General features: G+C 45.6%; 1 protein-coding gene across 1 annotated transcript in view; it reads right to left on the reverse strand.

Moving 5' to 3' along the window:
* LOC130377499 (voltage-dependent calcium channel gamma-5 subunit-like) overlaps positions 1 to 16,537 on the reverse strand; it is a 105,146-nt gene that overhangs the window by 62,871 nt on the left and 25,738 nt on the right. The window lies entirely within an intron of this gene.

Consider the following 16,537-nt stretch of genomic DNA (forward strand, 5'->3'; position numbering starts at 1 on the left):
CGGGACCTCGTTAGCTTGAGTCTCCGGCCTCCTCTGGTAGAGGCTGAAGGTAATCAAAGAGGGGGTCTTCACTATCAGGGCCTCCGATACTTCTGATACCATTACTTAAGCTATCAGTGATTAAGTAGAGAAGTGATTATGTAAAATAATCACTTCACTTCACAATTATTTTACATAATCACTTCACTGGATGTCGTGTTTAGCTAGCGTTCAGGGGAACCAGAACCACTGACCCCCCAGTACACGGGGCCGAGAGACGACCCGGGGCCGAGACACAACCGGGGACTGACAGACTACCCGGGGCCCGAGAGACAACCCGGGGTGGAAACACGATCCGGGGTGGAGAGACGAATTCAATGTATTTTACTGCGATGGGAGAGAATTAGAGAGGTGACTTTGTTCGAATAACACGTTCTGTATACATTCACTTTCAGCTTGATGGAAGTTATTGGTTATCGATAGCGTCCCTAGCATCCCTAATGAAAGCTCCGCCCTTGAGTTGAGCACAGATGTGACGCTCTTACTCAGCAGGTGACTATATCAGAAAGTCCCAGGTCATTTGATAATAGCATGTTTTTAACCGAGGGAGGGAGCCCTCTTTACAATTTAAACCAAGTTGAGTGGGATTTGATTAGCCTTTCAACGTGCAAGCTGAGATCATCCCTGGCTCCCAGCAGCCCTACACTGGCCTCAATATCAAACTCAACCCCATCCTCACCAGTCCTGCTGGTTGACGGGGCGACTTGCCTGCATGTTGTAGGGGTCTTTTCTGGGTCAACATTCTGAACCAGGACAGCTAAATGGGCAATTGGGTCAGTTGATTGGTCGGACAGACCAATGAACACACACACACACACACACACACACACACACACACACACACACACACACACACACACACACACACACACACACACACACACACACACACACACACACACACACACAGCCCATTAGTCCTCTGCAAGAGTGTGCCCTGCTGAGCAGCTGAGAAAGCATGTTGCGTAAGCACCCAGCCAAATGAGCCCCCAGGGCTGCGGCCCCAGACTGAACTGGGGCAGCTCACAGGCAGCTTCACCTCACTATATGCCCATGCAATTCACTAATGGAGATGGTGAAAGGCCATCAGCCTTGGTGTTAGGTATTGCAGGTATTTACTGTAAAGGACCCATGACATGAAAATCTATCTTTATGAGGTTTTCTAACATAAATATGAGTTCCCCCAGCCTGCCTATGGTCCCCCAATGGCTAAATCTTGCATTCGTTGTAAAACGAGCACTAGGTGTTCTGCTCGCCTCTGAAAAAACGGAGGCTCAAGCGCGCTGATTTGGAATGTTGTCCCATATGTCGTCATAAATGATCCAACCTCCCCCCCTTTCTCTGCCTTGCCCACCCAGAGAATTTGCTGGGCCATTGAGACACGACCGTGCGAGCACCACATGTGTGTGTGTGATTACACACACTGTAACACAAGTGTTTGCTGTTGGTGTTATGGCGCATAACATGTCGGTTCTTTGACATCTCTTGTATTTCCACAATGAGACTGTAGTTGGGGTTATCTCAGCCATGGTTGAGAAGGAATTGGGGGAAAGGAACTTTGCCGTTGACTCCCTGAAGTACATGAATTGCGACATGCTGCCTGCCGCCGGTTGCCGCGAGTCACCACCACCGCAAAGCACCACCAACCGGCAGCGGGCAGCCGGCAGCAGGCAACGGGCGGATCAGTCTACTTCAGATTGATGTGGAAGTGGAAGAACCAGAGACGTCGGACAACCCGACGAGGTCGTTTGTGATTCATAATATCGTCTGGATGCGCCCACAGCTTTTGGCCATGATCATATGTATTATATGATATAGATACCTATTTATTATATATTATTTTGACATAGAGCTCCAGGACTGTAACGCAAATGTTGTACACTTCCTTGTTATTTGGATAACCATTCTGCTGTTGGTGTTATGGCGCATAACACGTCAGACTCTCGTCTCTGTTATTTCCACAACGGGACTCATAGTGGGGGTTATCTCAGCCATGGTTGAGAAGGAATTGGGGGAAAGTAACTTTGGCTTTGACTCCCTGAAGTCATGAACCACGACATGGAGGAGAAAGGGATTGTTGACCGCGGTCGTCTCCCGCCGGAGCCTCGCTGCCGATGGACCACCGCCTCGGCTTCAGGATGCGGTGATTAGCGCTGACTGCTGCCGAGGCGGCGGGAAGCAGGGCTCAAGCGGGATACATTCGCGGCCAACAATCCCTTTCTCCTCCATGTCGTGGTTCATGTAGCCTACTTCAGGGAGTCAAAGCCAAAGTTCCTTTCCCCCAATTCATTCTCAACCATGGCTGAGATAACCCCCACTACGAGTCTCGTTGTAGAAATACCAGAGACGAGAGTCTCTGGTATACTTTCCACACTGCAATCAAAAAATAGGTTTAAGAGCAAAACTTTCCACACTGCAATCAAAAAATAGATTTGAGAGCAAAACTATCGACAATGCAATTAAAAAATGTTTTATTGCAAGATAAATTAATGTGATAAAAAAAATATTAATGGGAATCCAAAAGTTTTGTTTGCAAACCCAAAAGTTTTGTTTGCAAATCCAAAAGTTTTGTTTGCGAATCCAAAAGTTTTGTTTGCGAATCAAAAAGCTTTGTTTGCGAATCCGAAAGTTTTGCATGCGAATCCAATAGCTTTGCTTGCTGTTGAGCTGAATCTCGTGGGCGGGACCTACGCCGAAAGATGTAAGACACGTCTCTATTGGCCAGTCTCGATCGGAGTGACAGCTTGGCAACATCCGAAAAGCCGCTGCCCCCCGACTGCCTCCAGAAGCAGATTGTCGGCCTGACGGACAGGGTGTTCGTTTGTGCCTCTCAATCCGCGGCGGCGGTCAACAACATCGCCCTGCTCTCCTCTGCCATGGTCTCCTTGTCGGCTGACAGGGAGGCCTACGGAATTTTCAGGGACACGGGACGGGACAAGCCCATAAGGCGAAGCCTAGACGGCGTAGCCTACATGAAATAGAACTCCCTCTCTCGTTACTAACTATGGATGTTGCCAAGCTGTCACTCCGATCGAGACTGGCCAATAGAGACGTGTCTTACATCTTTCGGCGTAGGTCCCGCCCACGAGATTCAGCTCAACAGCAAGCAAAGCTTTTGGATTCGCAAGCAAAACTTTCGGATTCGCAAACAAAGGTTTTTGATTCGCAAAGAAAACTTTTGGATTTGCAAACAAAACTTTTGGGTTTGCAAACAAAACTTTTGGATTCCCATTAATATTTTTTTTATCACATTAATTTATCTTGCAATAAAACATTTTTTGATTGCAGTGTCGATAGTTTTGCTCTCAAATCTATTTTTTGATTGCAGTGGGGGAAAGTTTTGCTCTTAAACCTATTTTTTGATTGCAGTGTGGAAAGTTTTGCTCTCAAACCTATTATTTTTGATTGCATAATAAAGACACAAATCTACCTCCATACCATTTCGGTGTCTGTAGCTTTAATACAAATGAGGAGGAGAGAGGCAGGTCAAGGAGGAGGTTGGGGGTGTGGCCCTGAGCACCTTGCAGCCACGGTACCATGCGCTCTGTTCACCATGGATTTATCGCAATTCCGAGGCGCACACAGCCTTTGGCCGTGTTCTGTAAATATTCTAGAACACACGGGAGTCCTGGTGCTCTATATCTAAATATTATCATATAGCCTACATAGATATCTATATCATATAATATATATTATCACGGCCAAAAGCTGTGTGAGCCGATATTATGAATCTCAAACGACCGCGTTGGGTTCTCCGACGTTCCTGGTTCTTCAACGTCCACATCAATGTGAAGTAGACTGAACCGCGACAAGGAGGAGAAAGGGATCGTTGCCGGGCAGCGCTTATGCACCTCCGCCTCCGGCGGTGGTCCCTCAGCGGGGCTCAAGCGGGAGACATTCGCCGCCAACAATCCCTTTCTCCTCCTTGTCGCGGTTCAGTCCCTTTCTGACGTGGTCTACCCACCTGGACACCGTGGGAAAGAAAGCCAGATAGAGACTGTACCATCTCAGGAGGCTGAAGAAATTCAGAGCCTCCAAACCAGTCCTGCAGAGCTTCTATGCATGCACCATAGAGAGCATGCTGACTGGGAACATCACCGCTTGGTATGGGAACACCACCATTAAGGACCGTAAGGCGTAAGTGGTGCGTTCAGCTGAGCGTACCATAGGGGGGAAACTCCCTAATCTAGCAGACATTTACACCAAGCGGTGCAAGGGCAAGACCAGCAGCATCCTGAAAGACCCCAGCCATCCTGGCTACGGACTATTCTCCCTGCTCCGCTCTGGAAACAGATACCGCTCACTGGCGGCAAAAACTGAGAGACTAAGGAAGAGTTTCTACCCCCAAGCTGTGAGGTATCTAAATGGCACTGATTAAAGCACTTTGAGCAACTGCACTTATTGATATATATATTTATTTAAGTATGCCCCCCCCCCCCCACCCCGCTCCTTAGACTTTGTGCAATAACCTCTGACACAGGGACGTGCACAGGGGGGTTGCTCAGGTTGCTTGGGCAACTGCCCATATGCCCTCCTCGACTCAGGTTGCCCTTCCGAGGAAAAAAAATATACATATAATTTTTTTTTTTAATCATTTAATGGATGCAGAATTTCATGTAGGCCTAGATAATAAAAATCGCCACTCGAAACATTTCATAAAGTAAGCGTAGCCTCATTCATTTCCGTTCGGGCACTGAGAGTGAAAGTCAGTAGGGGGAGGGCAAACTCTGCCGCGCGGCAACAGCCGCTTTTGCCGCCTCCCCTCTGCCGCCCTTCCTCCATTGAAATGAATGGAGGCGGCGAGTTGCCGCGCGGCGTGTGAAAGCTGCTTTACGTAGCTGCAGCGCTGCACGCGACCAGAACACCGGCACCTGTGAGACGACTGCCTTGATGTTCTCGGAAAAGGTGAATTTGAGATGTATAACCAACAAACAATCAATCATCACGTTTTATGAAATGAATTACAATCTTCATAAATCCAGGCTCAGTTTGCCACGTAACGTTTAGCCTAAATAATCAGACAGCTAGCTAGCTTGCAGACAAGCAGCCCGTTATCACATAGTCTACACATTTTTTGGTAGGCAAACTAAGCTACATGTCTGCTGATAGTTAGTTTCTAACATTTCGTTTTAACAAGAAGAATAAATAATGGAAGTAATGCATCACATGAATTCTTTCATTCAAAATGGTTCATGCCTAAATCTTATCACTATTTTGGGTATTGTTTGTTATTGTTAAGTGAAGCCGAAATGCCCAGTGAAAAGAGGAGGATTCAGGAGAGAGAGAGACAACTAAAGGAGGCAGCAAAGAGGAGAACATCACTACAGGGTAGTGATGTGCTCCGAAATCCGAAATCAGTGTGGTCAAGAGCGGCTGTCTGACCTCCTCCTGCTGTCCATAGAGAAGGACATACCTATCGACAAAGAAGAGGTTCTGAAGGCTTCTCTTTTGAAGCTTTGCATTTTTAAAATGTAAATTTGGAGAAACTTATCAGTGACTTGATAGGATGTTGTTTAATTATGTTTGTGTTCATGTTATGTTCTTCTTCTTCAAGTCATGTTTTTCTGCATTATCGTTAGTAGTAGTTATTTCAGTGTTTTACTTATTTGTAATTATATATTAATGAAGACCCTGTTATTCTCAGTCCTTCATATAGCCTGTGAGTTCTTTTTTTTTGGGGGGGGGGGGGTGCCCTTTTTTCAGGTCAGAGCAACTGCCCCTCAAAATTCCTGTGCACGTCCCTGCTCTGACATATTGAATGTATTTACTGTTTGTTATGTGTGATGGAAAATCTACATTACGTTACGTTCAGGTTCTTCTAAAATGTAAATCTTAGTGTTTCGTGTGATTCCAATCTGGTTTCACATTCCATTCTTGGAATCTTGCTATTCTGCAGGGTCTTCTAAAATGTAATTCTTAGTGTTTCATGTGATGTAATCTGGTTTCAGATTCCGTTTCCGTGTTGTATGTAGTTTGGTTTGGGCCTGTTTTACTTGACCCCCTGGGGAGCATAGAGAAGCAAAGGGTGATAAGGAACAGCCTCAACCACCTTCTTAACCTCTGAAGAAACTTCAATCAATAGATTAACATCTGGTTAACAAAGGCTTTTGGTTTATTGGAGGCCAACTGCCCTCAAGGATCCGATCTAAGTGTATAAAAGCTCCTGACTTTAGCTTCTCAGCGGACTTGTCTGAGCGTACCTTCAGAGAATGAAGTAACACGCAAAGAGGAGCTCCCATCTGAGGCCTCAGATTATTGTAATGTATGCCTGTTATGTTGTTTGTTGATGCATGTTGTGATGTATCTTTGTTCGTACTTTTATTACAAATATATATAATCATTAATTGTCAACAGTATTGTGTGCATTTTTGCATCTAAATATCTAATCTGCTTAGACGCAATATCTGATACAGAAATTGCCACGACAGTTGGGGGCTCGTCCGGGATACCTAACCTGAAGATTCTACGAAATATCAGCTTCCAAGACAGGTCTGAGGATTCGTTCTCAGTCCCAAAGCTCTACCTCGCCTCCAGGTGACTGTAACCAGACTAATGGGGTCGAGGAGGGGGTGCCTGTGGGGGATAAACTAGTGGTTCTTCAGTACGGTAAGGAAAAAGAATTCGAGCAGGTGAGATCACAATACTGTTAAAGCTTCAAAATAAAATCTGTTACAGGAACGGTATATAAATGTTTCGGTAAACGTAAACTTATATCTGAACTTAGGCCTCGTTCAAAGAAACTCTGTTATAGGAACATGCGGTAGCTCCGTTTCGCTTCCGTCAATATATATATGGCTATATAGGTAACAGAAAGGGCAGCTAGGGTCTGTCAGGGACGGTAAAGGGAAACCCGTTGAAGCGCGGTTGGTGTTATATATATATATAAATAATAATAATAGGTATTCATTCATAAATATATGTATATGTGGGTAGTAACAAGGAGGTTTCGGCGATATTAGATAATTTGTTAAATAATAACTAGTGTAAAAGGATCTAAAATATGGGGAACAAATCTGGAAAAACTGAGATATCGGGGCCTGCGAAGGTGATGTTGGAGAAGCATGGTGAAGCGGCTCTGGAGGGTTTAAAATATTGGTGCAAAATGGGTTTTCCTGAAATGGGGAGTTTTAGCTTAAAACGATTACAGGAGTTAGAGAAACGATTGTTGGAGTCAGAAATTAAAAAGAAAAGTTCCAAACTATGTTGGTGTGCATTTTTTTGTGGGAAAGAGAGGGCCAGGATAGGGAAAAAAATCAGCCAGGGACAGAGAGCGTAGAGATTTTTCAGGGGTGCAAACTCATCAGGGATGAAAAAGGTGACAAGGACCCAAACCCCCTCGCGGAATATATATATATATATATATATATATATACATACACACACACACATATATATATATATTGCATATGCTTCAATGTTATTCCAGTAAAACACAAATAAGTTGCGGCTATTTAGCTTGGATGGTTATCAACTTTCACAACCCCTTTAACTCGTCCTTGATTCTTTTCCGAACAAGGGAATGAGAAATGAAGCCAGTTCTTTGTTTTTTACTTCTGTTTATTAGAATTTGACATGGGTAACTCACAGAATAAACATTTGAAATACTTCCTACTTAACTCCCTTCCCATTTGGCTCCCCCCACCCCAACCCAGCATCCCTTGACAGAAACACAACCAAATATTTAAATAAACCTTTGTATAGAAGGACTTTCGGTCGGCACCAAAGTGTTTCTGGAAGACTATCCGGCACCTCAGGAGGGGGAAACGGGGAACCGTCCAAGCTGTGTACAGTAAGGAGGGGACTCTGTTGACCTCAACTGAGGAGGTCGTCGGACGTTGGAAGGAACACTTTGAGGAACTCCTGAACCCGAATAACACGCCCTCTATGTTGGAGGCAGAGCTCGAGGTTGATGGTGTTTCGTCGTCAATTTCCCTGGTGGAGGTCACTGAGGTAGTCAAACATCTCCGCAGTGGCAAAGCCCCAGGGATTGATGAGATCCAGCCAGAAATGCTAAAGGCTCTGGGTGTTGAGGGGCTGTCATGGTTGACACGCCTATTCAACATCGCGTGGGAGTCGGGTACAGTGCCAAAGGAGTGGCAAACCGGGGTGGTGGTTCCCCTGTTCAAAAAGGGGGACCAGAGAGTGTGTGCCAATTACCGGGGTATCACACTTCTCAGCCTCCCTGGTAAAGTCTACTCCAAGGTACTGGAAAGGAGGGTTCGGCCGATCGTCGAACCTCAGATTGAAGAGGAACAATGCGGTTTTCGCCCCGGACGTGGAACTACGGACCAGCTCTTCACTCTCGCAAGGATCCTGGAGGGGGCCTGGGAGTATGCCCATCCGGTCTACATGTGTTTTGTGGATCTGGAGAAGGCGTATGACCGGGTCCCCCGGGAGAAACTGTGGGAGGTGCTGCGGGAGTATGGGGTAAAGGGGTCTATCCTCAGGGCCATCCAATCCCTGTACTCCCAAAGCGAGGGCTGTGTTCGCGTCCTCGGCAGCCAGTCAGTTTCGTTCTCGGTGGGTGCTGGGCTCCGCCAGGGCTGCGCCTTGTCACCAATCCTGTTTGTGATATACATGGACAGGATATCGAGGCGTAGTCGTGGTGGGGAGGGGTTGCAGTTCGGTGGTCTGAGGATCTCGTCACTGCTTTTTGCGGATGATGTGGTCCTCATGGGATCATCGGCCTGTGACCTTCAGCACTCACTGGATCGGCTGGCGGCCGAGTGTGAAGCGGCTGGGATGAGGATCAGCACCGCTAAATCTGAGGCCATGACTCTTAGCAGGAAACCGATGGATTGCTTACTCCGGGTAGGAAATGAGTCCTTAGCCCAAGTGAAGGAGTTCAAGTACCTCGGTGTCTTGTTCGCGAGTGAGGGTACTATGGAACGTGAGATTGGCCGGAGAATCGGAGCAGCGGGGGCGGTATTGCGTTCGCTTTACCGCACCGTTGTGACGAAAAGAGAGCTGAGCCGCAAGGCAAAGCTCTCGATCTACCGGTCGATTTTCGTTCCTATCCTCACCTATGGTCATGAGGGCTGGGTGATGACCGAAAGGACGAGATCGCGGGTACAAGCGGCCGAGATGAGTTTTCTCAGAAGGGTGGTTGGCGTCTCCCTTAGGGATAGGGTGAGAAGCTCAGCCATCCGTGAGGAACTCGGATTAGAGCCGCTGCTCCTTTACTTAGAAAGGAGTCAGCTGAGGTGGTTCGGGCATCTGGTAAGGATGCCCACTGGGCGCCTTCCTTGGGAGGTGTTTCAGGCACGTCCAGTGGGGAGGAGACCTCGGGGAAGACCCAGGACTAGGTGGAGAGATTATATCTCAACACTGGCCTGGGAACGCCTCGGGATCCCCCCGTCAGAGTTGGTCAATGTGGCCCGGGAAAGGGAAGTCTGGGGCCCCCTGCTTGAGCTGCTCCCCCCGCGACCCGACCCCGGATAAGCGGAAGAAAATGAGATGAGATGAGACCTTTGTATACAATATTGAACTACATACAAAACTAAATAAAATAAACATGTCAGGTACACAAAAATCTCAAATCTTTTTTGCCTTTTTTGCCTGTACCAGTACTTCCAGTGCCTTTTTCCGTTTTTGAGCGGTTATGTGCCTCAATTTGGCTTGCCTGTCCTCCTCCACTGCAGTCTTCCTGCTTTGCTCGCCACTGGTTGATGGCTGGCACTCAAACTCTTCCTGCCAATGGCGGTTCTACACGGGGGCCCACGGGGGCCCGTGCCCCTGTGGACATGTCCCTGACCCCCCCTGTGGCCCCACCGTGCTGACCAAATAAAACAATTATGAATTGATTATGATTTTACACGCGAGTGCCAAAAGCGGAACTAATGCGACGCAACGTTCTACACGGGTAAATTAGAGCGGCGCACCCAAACGGCGCACCCAAACACTGTGTTGCTGCTGCTCGGTGAATGCGAGCTCAGCAAATACTCCTGGAGAAAGGAGCTACGATTTCTCCTGTTGCAAAAGTCGAAGGTAAGCAAAACGATTTAATCTTTTATGTGCCTTGTTGTTCTTGTTGATCTTCCCGTGTTAAGTAGGGAGAGATGGTTATGCAACGAAGTGTAATGCATGCCCCTACGATTTTTTTCTTCTAATAGCAGCTATCATGAAACGAGGAAAGAATATAGCATCCTTTTTTGCCCCAGTAAACAAAAAAGTGAAAGAAACAGCAGTGAGAGAAACAAGTCAAGGTATTGAGAGAGCTGAGGAGCAGGAAGAGGGAGAGTCGGAGGAGGTTGGAGAGAGGGCATGTGATGAACGTGAGGGCTCTGACACAGAGAGGGAAATTTCAGAGAGTGAGAAGGATGAAGAAGAGGGTGAGGAGGAAGAAAACATACAGAGACAGAGAGAGAAACAGCCAGAGGTACAGCAAGTAAATCCATGTGGATCAAGTACTGCAGGTTTGTGATGAAGAAGGTTATTTCTGTTTGCAAAGAAGTGCAATTACAATTTCATTGTAGGTCTACTGTGTATCCTTAAAATTATGCTTTCTGCTGTAAATTCAATTTGTGCCAATATGGCACAAACTTGAACTACATGCAGATATACATGCGTAAGTAAATAAATGTTGTAGTTGTGCTCTATGTTTACTGTACATCTTTCTACAGATATCAGCAAGTCCAAGAATGATGCACCAGTACAGCCGAACTTGAATATATTCCCAACCACTTTGATGGGGGACAGAAGACGGTGCTTCAGGCAAAACTGGTATACTCTTCATCCATGGCTTGAGTATTCTGTCATAATGGACTCTACATATTGCTATGCATGTAGACATTTTAGCACACCAAAGGCCCCTGACACTGTTTTTGTTTCAACTCCTGGGTTTAGAAACTGGAAAAATGCAACTATGAGAAAGGCAGGGTTTTCAGTTCATGCAAAGTCTGAGCGACACAAGTGTGCGATGATAGCATGGTGGGATTATCAAAGTGCTGTTAAAAATGATGCAACACTAGCAGATATCCTTAACAAAGAACACACTAAACAAGTACAAGAAAATCGGGCATACATTAAAACAATTGGGGAAGTGCTGTTACTTACAGCTACACAAAACATAGCACAAAGAGGGCATGATGAATCTGAAGAGTCCAATAACAAAGGAAACTTTAGGGAAATTCTTAGCACAGTTGCTAACCACGACCCACTTGTTAAGAGAAGATTAACTTCTATCAACAATGCAAAGTACACAAGCAAGATCATCCAGAATGAGGTTTTGGGTTGTTTGGCAGAAATGGTTCGTTCTGAAATCATAGAAGAAGTGAAGAACAGTGAGGTTTTCAGCATCATGGCAGATGAAACAAAGGATGTTTCAAAAAGTGAACAGATTTCTTTCACACTCAGGTACTATAACAATGGGGCCATTAAGGAGAGTTTTCTCCATTTTGAATCTGCAGAGAGGTTAGATGCAGCAAGCCTAACTGGAAAAATAGTGAACTTACTGGAAAGTTACGGCCTGAACTACAAAAATAACCTTGTAGGCCAAGCATACGATGGCGCTGCCGTTATGAGCGGTAAACATTCAGGGGTTCAGGCAAGGATCAAAGAACAGGCTAAATTTGCCTTCTACATTCATTGTAGTGCACACTGTCTCAATTTAGTGTTAGTTGATGTAGTCAAAAATGTCCCAGAAACAGAGGAGTTTTTTTCTTTGTTACAGAGCCTTTATATTTTTACCTCTGGCTCATATGTGCACCCAAAATGGCTGTCTCTCTAAAAAGAAATGTATGGCAAAACAAGAGAGTTGCAACGTTTAAGCGACACACGTTGGGCATGCCGATTTCTAGCCCTACGCAACATAATGGACACTCTACCTGCCCTTAAACGACTACTGCAACAGATTGCTCAAGAATGCCACGGTGAAAGAACTGTTGAGGCCCGAGGTCTTCTGCCTCAAATTGACCTACAATTTGTTGTGCACCTTGTCACTCTTAGTAAGTTGTTTGGGGAGACAAAACTACTGTCTGACATGTTACAGTCACAAACTGTTGATCTGGCTAGAGCTGTTGACTTGGTAAATGCTTTAGTCCAGACATTGAAAGACCACAGGCAGGAGTCTTTCTTTGATAAGTTGTGGGATGAAGCATTGACTATTTGTGAGCACTGTGATTCTGCACCATCAGTGGCAAAACGTCAGACAATGCTGAGCACTAGGCTCAGTGGCTACTGCACACTAAGCACTGTTGGTCAGAGGGAGGTAGAACGTGACAAAGCTATGTTTTGCACATCATTTTTCTATCCTGTAATTGACAGCATGCTCAAGGAGTTGAACAGACGTTTCTCCAATACCAACTGTGAGCTCATGACAAGCTTACAGTCTCTCAACCCCCAGATTGATGCCTTTTTAAAGGAGACCAATGTTTTTTCATTTGGCCGTTTGTACAATGCAGACATTGATGATTTAGGGCATGAGCTCCATCAATTTAAGAGAGTTTTGGACAGAAAAATACAGAGTGGTGAAATTACAAAGCCATGCAATACAGTTGAGCTGGTTTGTTTTATTGAGCCATACAGGGAAGTTTTCTTTGAACTCTTTAGACTGTGCAAGATTGCCGTAACCCTTCCTGTAAGCTCAGCCTCTTGCGAACGCAGTTTCTCCACACTGAAACTGATCAAAACCTTCCTGCGGTCCACCACTACTGACATGAGACTCAGTGATCTTGGTGTCCTGAGCATAGAGTCCAGAAGGGCCAAGGCTCTGGATCTGGATGCATTTGTGGACCGTTTTGCCAGACAGCACAACCGCCGTATCCTGTTGTTGTAGTGTAGTGTTTACATTAATAGGTAATGTCACATTTTTATACCCTTTGTTGTACCCTGGAGGTTTGTTCACATTGAATTGACACACTGTATTTGTACCCTGTACTGTATTTTTCATTTTTCTACGGCCCTACCTCCTTTAGCTTCAGGATTTAGGGCATGAGCACCATTAATTGAGTGGTTAAGTTAAAAAGCCATGCAGTACAGTTGAGCTGGTTTGTTTTATTGGGCAATACAGGGAAGTTTTCTTTGTATTTTACTGATTTGAAAATAAAATAAATAAATCTTTAAATATCATTTTGTGCCTTTTTTTTGTGCCCCTCTGGTTGAACACCGGCCCCTCTTTGGCCCCCCTAGTAAAATTTGTCTAGAACCGCCACTGCTTCCTGCCTCTTTTTTTTTTTTCAACATGGCCTGTTGTCTGCGAGCCTTGTCCAATGTTCCTGCAGTGTGGATGTTCCTGCAGAGGACCTTATCGACCCTGGAGAGCTTCACATCATCTCTCTTAAACATCTGGATGGCCGTCTGACTCCTGGACCTGAGGGCATATTTGGTTGTCTGGATAGCATTGTAGGTTGCCATGCTCATTTTGGTGCTTTTGTTGGTTATTATGTCTCCCATGGCACTGAATGATGATTCTACCATGGGTCCGTGGAAAATGGAGAGAGCCCCTCGAACCACATGGTTTAGGCCTGGGTACCTGCCAGTGTCCATCACTTTTGCCCACCAGTTCACCATGTTGTCACCATCGCTGTACAGGGGAAGAGTAGAATCCACATAGAATTTCACCACTTCCAATGGCACGTCACACTGGGGTGGCACCAAGTGGCCCATCATCCCTGGCCCTGACAGCCGCTTCAGCAGTATTCCAGTCTCTGAGTGGCCTCTTACCAATGGGTCCAGAGCAGACAGTGCCTGTAGGGTCCTGCTGTTCAGTGGCAGCTTTTTCTGCATGTAGGCTGCTGTTGACATGTATGCAGTCTTCACTGTGTCGAGAAACTGCCGCACAATCGGATGACTTGGATTTTCTGCCTTGAGTTTCTCAGCCACCGGTCCGACATAAAACTCCCTGAGAGGCAGCATTTTGTCCCTGAACTCCATCTCCATGAGCTTCTTCGGTGCGTTGTGAAGATGCTCAGCCTTGACAAAGCATGCCATGAAGTTGGTGACCACTCCAAGCTGCTTGTCATGCAGTTTGTGGACAAGGGTTTGGCTACCCTGGAACACCATCACATACTCCTTGAGGATTGGAAGGACACCAAGGTAAGCGCTCAGCTGGAGGTTAGTGTTGAGACTCTCGAACCAGAGTTTCTTCACCACCCTCTCTTTTCTGTCCGTGTCATTCCTTTTTTGGAGAGATCCTGGTGGAAATAGTTGATCCTGGCCTTTGCCCGCTCACCAACACTATGGTCCTTGTAGATCTCCTGTAGGACTTCTTCGTAGAGGGTCTGGTCTGCCTTGCTAAGGAATCCATAGTAGAGCACCTTGTATGCCGGCAACATTCGGCGAGTGCTGATCCCCACATCATAAGCCGACAGCCACCGATGTGCCACAAACCGTTGTGGGTTCGTTCCCTGAATGCCCATAAACTCACAGATCTCAATCAGGTATTTCGACTGGTCTGAAGCCCACTGGTGGTCTGTGTGTAGGTCAGAAAAGAGCTGCTCTAGGTGGTGGCCGAAGGGGGCAGCAAACTGTTTGGCGGCATTATGGATGTGGTGGCAAGAATCTCCATCAACATCCAAGAGTTTTTGGCAGTGCGTCCCTCTGATTCTGGTCTCCAGCCCAGACTTGCTCCCACGCATGACATTACAGGAGTCCATCATCATACTGATGAGGTTGGCAAAGGGAATGTTATGGTCATTGAAAAAGGTCACCAAGGCCGTTTCCAAATATTGAGCCGTTCCCTTTAGGACTTCAATGGAGCCAAGGTGTTCAACAACCACATGCTTAAGCTCCTGATTAAAGTAGCTCACAAGAATGGACAACACCTTCTTATTTGAGTTTGATGTGCTCTCATCTAAATTAATTGAGAATGGTGTTGATCTGATGCGCTCATACGTCCTCTCGGAGAAGGTGTGCCCCAGGCCCTGGACCATCTTGTAGGAGGCAGCAGTCCGGGACAGCTTCATGCCCGTCAAAGCTGGTTTATCCCGAGCCAGTGTCTGGGCAAGCTCAACAATGACAGGAGCTACAGATAGGGGGAGGGAATGTTCTGCAATGGTTCCAAGAACCAGTGCCTGAAAAAAAAAAAAAAAATTGTATTTTATATGATACCACTTGCAAAGCACATTCTTTATTAAAAAAACGATTTCCTTGTCTGCTTATCTAGACTTAATGTAAGGATCTATGACAACAACTAGCACATACTGGCTAACCAACACTCACTTCTGCATTTGCTACCCTTTCAAAGAGTGGTACTGGCACCTTCACTCTTTCCCTCATCTGCTCAGGGCCTGGCATTGAGGAGCTCTGCTGTGATGGGCCGGGCATTGATGATCTCTGTTGTGATGGGCCAGGCATTGATGCATTGAAGGTGTGACTGGCCCTGAGTTGTTGACACTAATATGCTACGTGTGGTCATAATACCCACCACCTTTTGGGCATGTTTTTCTGTTTTACAGTGTGCCAAAAGGGCATGGGAGCCCTTGGTAGAATAATTTATCTCTTTGCAGCAGAGGCTGCATCGGGCATGGCCTGGTTTGTCAATTTTTTTGAAAAATGGAGAAAGTGGAAACACATATTCTACTCCCTTCACATTGCTCTTAGAGTCTAGCTTCAGCCAGGACCAGGACCATTTGCACAAAGTGGGAGAGTGGTACATTTGCTAGCTAGGCTTTCATACTTAGAACAACTAAAACGTGCTTTACATTGCAATAAACAGGCATATTATAAAACAGTTAAGGTATAAAAAGGCATTTTAAATATTGGCTAGCTAACTACGTTGGCAAGCCAAAAGAAAAAAAACGAACTTGAAAAGGTAACCTGCATAATTACTTGTATTGTATATAATATACAGATTGCTTACCGTAAAACGAGAGCAGCTTCCTTAAGTGTTGTAACGTTGTGTCTTGCTGGACAGCCGGCATGAAGGACCATTGTGAACAATTTTTTCTATATTTTTGCTAACGGGACGTAACGGTGCGTTTCAACGTGTAATTCCGCCTCGTCATCATTAAACAAAAGTCATTATGAAACGCATTATTATAAACAAATAATGATCAAATAAAATACATATTAATATGTATCTACTGATCTGTGCTTTAAATGTCATTTTTATATGATTACAATGATCCCAAACATTTTAATAAAATCGCTGAATTTGACCATGTCCTGTTCATACAGAGAGGAGACTCACGAGATGAGGCAGCGACGATCCCTCACACACTGGGTTGAGCGCATGCCTTTTGCTTTCTCATTGTTTGTCATCCCTGAAATATTCGTATTTTATTTTACAATTTATATTTGTATTTTATTGTGTCGTTTGTATCCATAGAATAGGTAGTGTATTTCACGTATGTGTAGAAGCTATTTAGAAATAAAACCACAGTGAAAAAGCATGGAAGGCATACCTAACCCAAACGACGTAACATAAAATAACTCGATCGACTCCTCACATTGAAAGACAAACTGCTTTGAAAATATTTGGAACCTCAAGAATAGATTTGACTCTGGACGAACGGAATAAATATTAGCAAGGGGAGGTAGGGGGCTTCTCACCCCTCAT

Source organism: Gadus chalcogrammus, chromosome 3, assembly GCF_026213295.1.
Source record: "Gadus chalcogrammus isolate NIFS_2021 chromosome 3, NIFS_Gcha_1.0, whole genome shotgun sequence".
NCBI lineage: Eukaryota > Metazoa > Chordata > Actinopteri > Gadiformes > Gadidae > Gadus > Gadus chalcogrammus.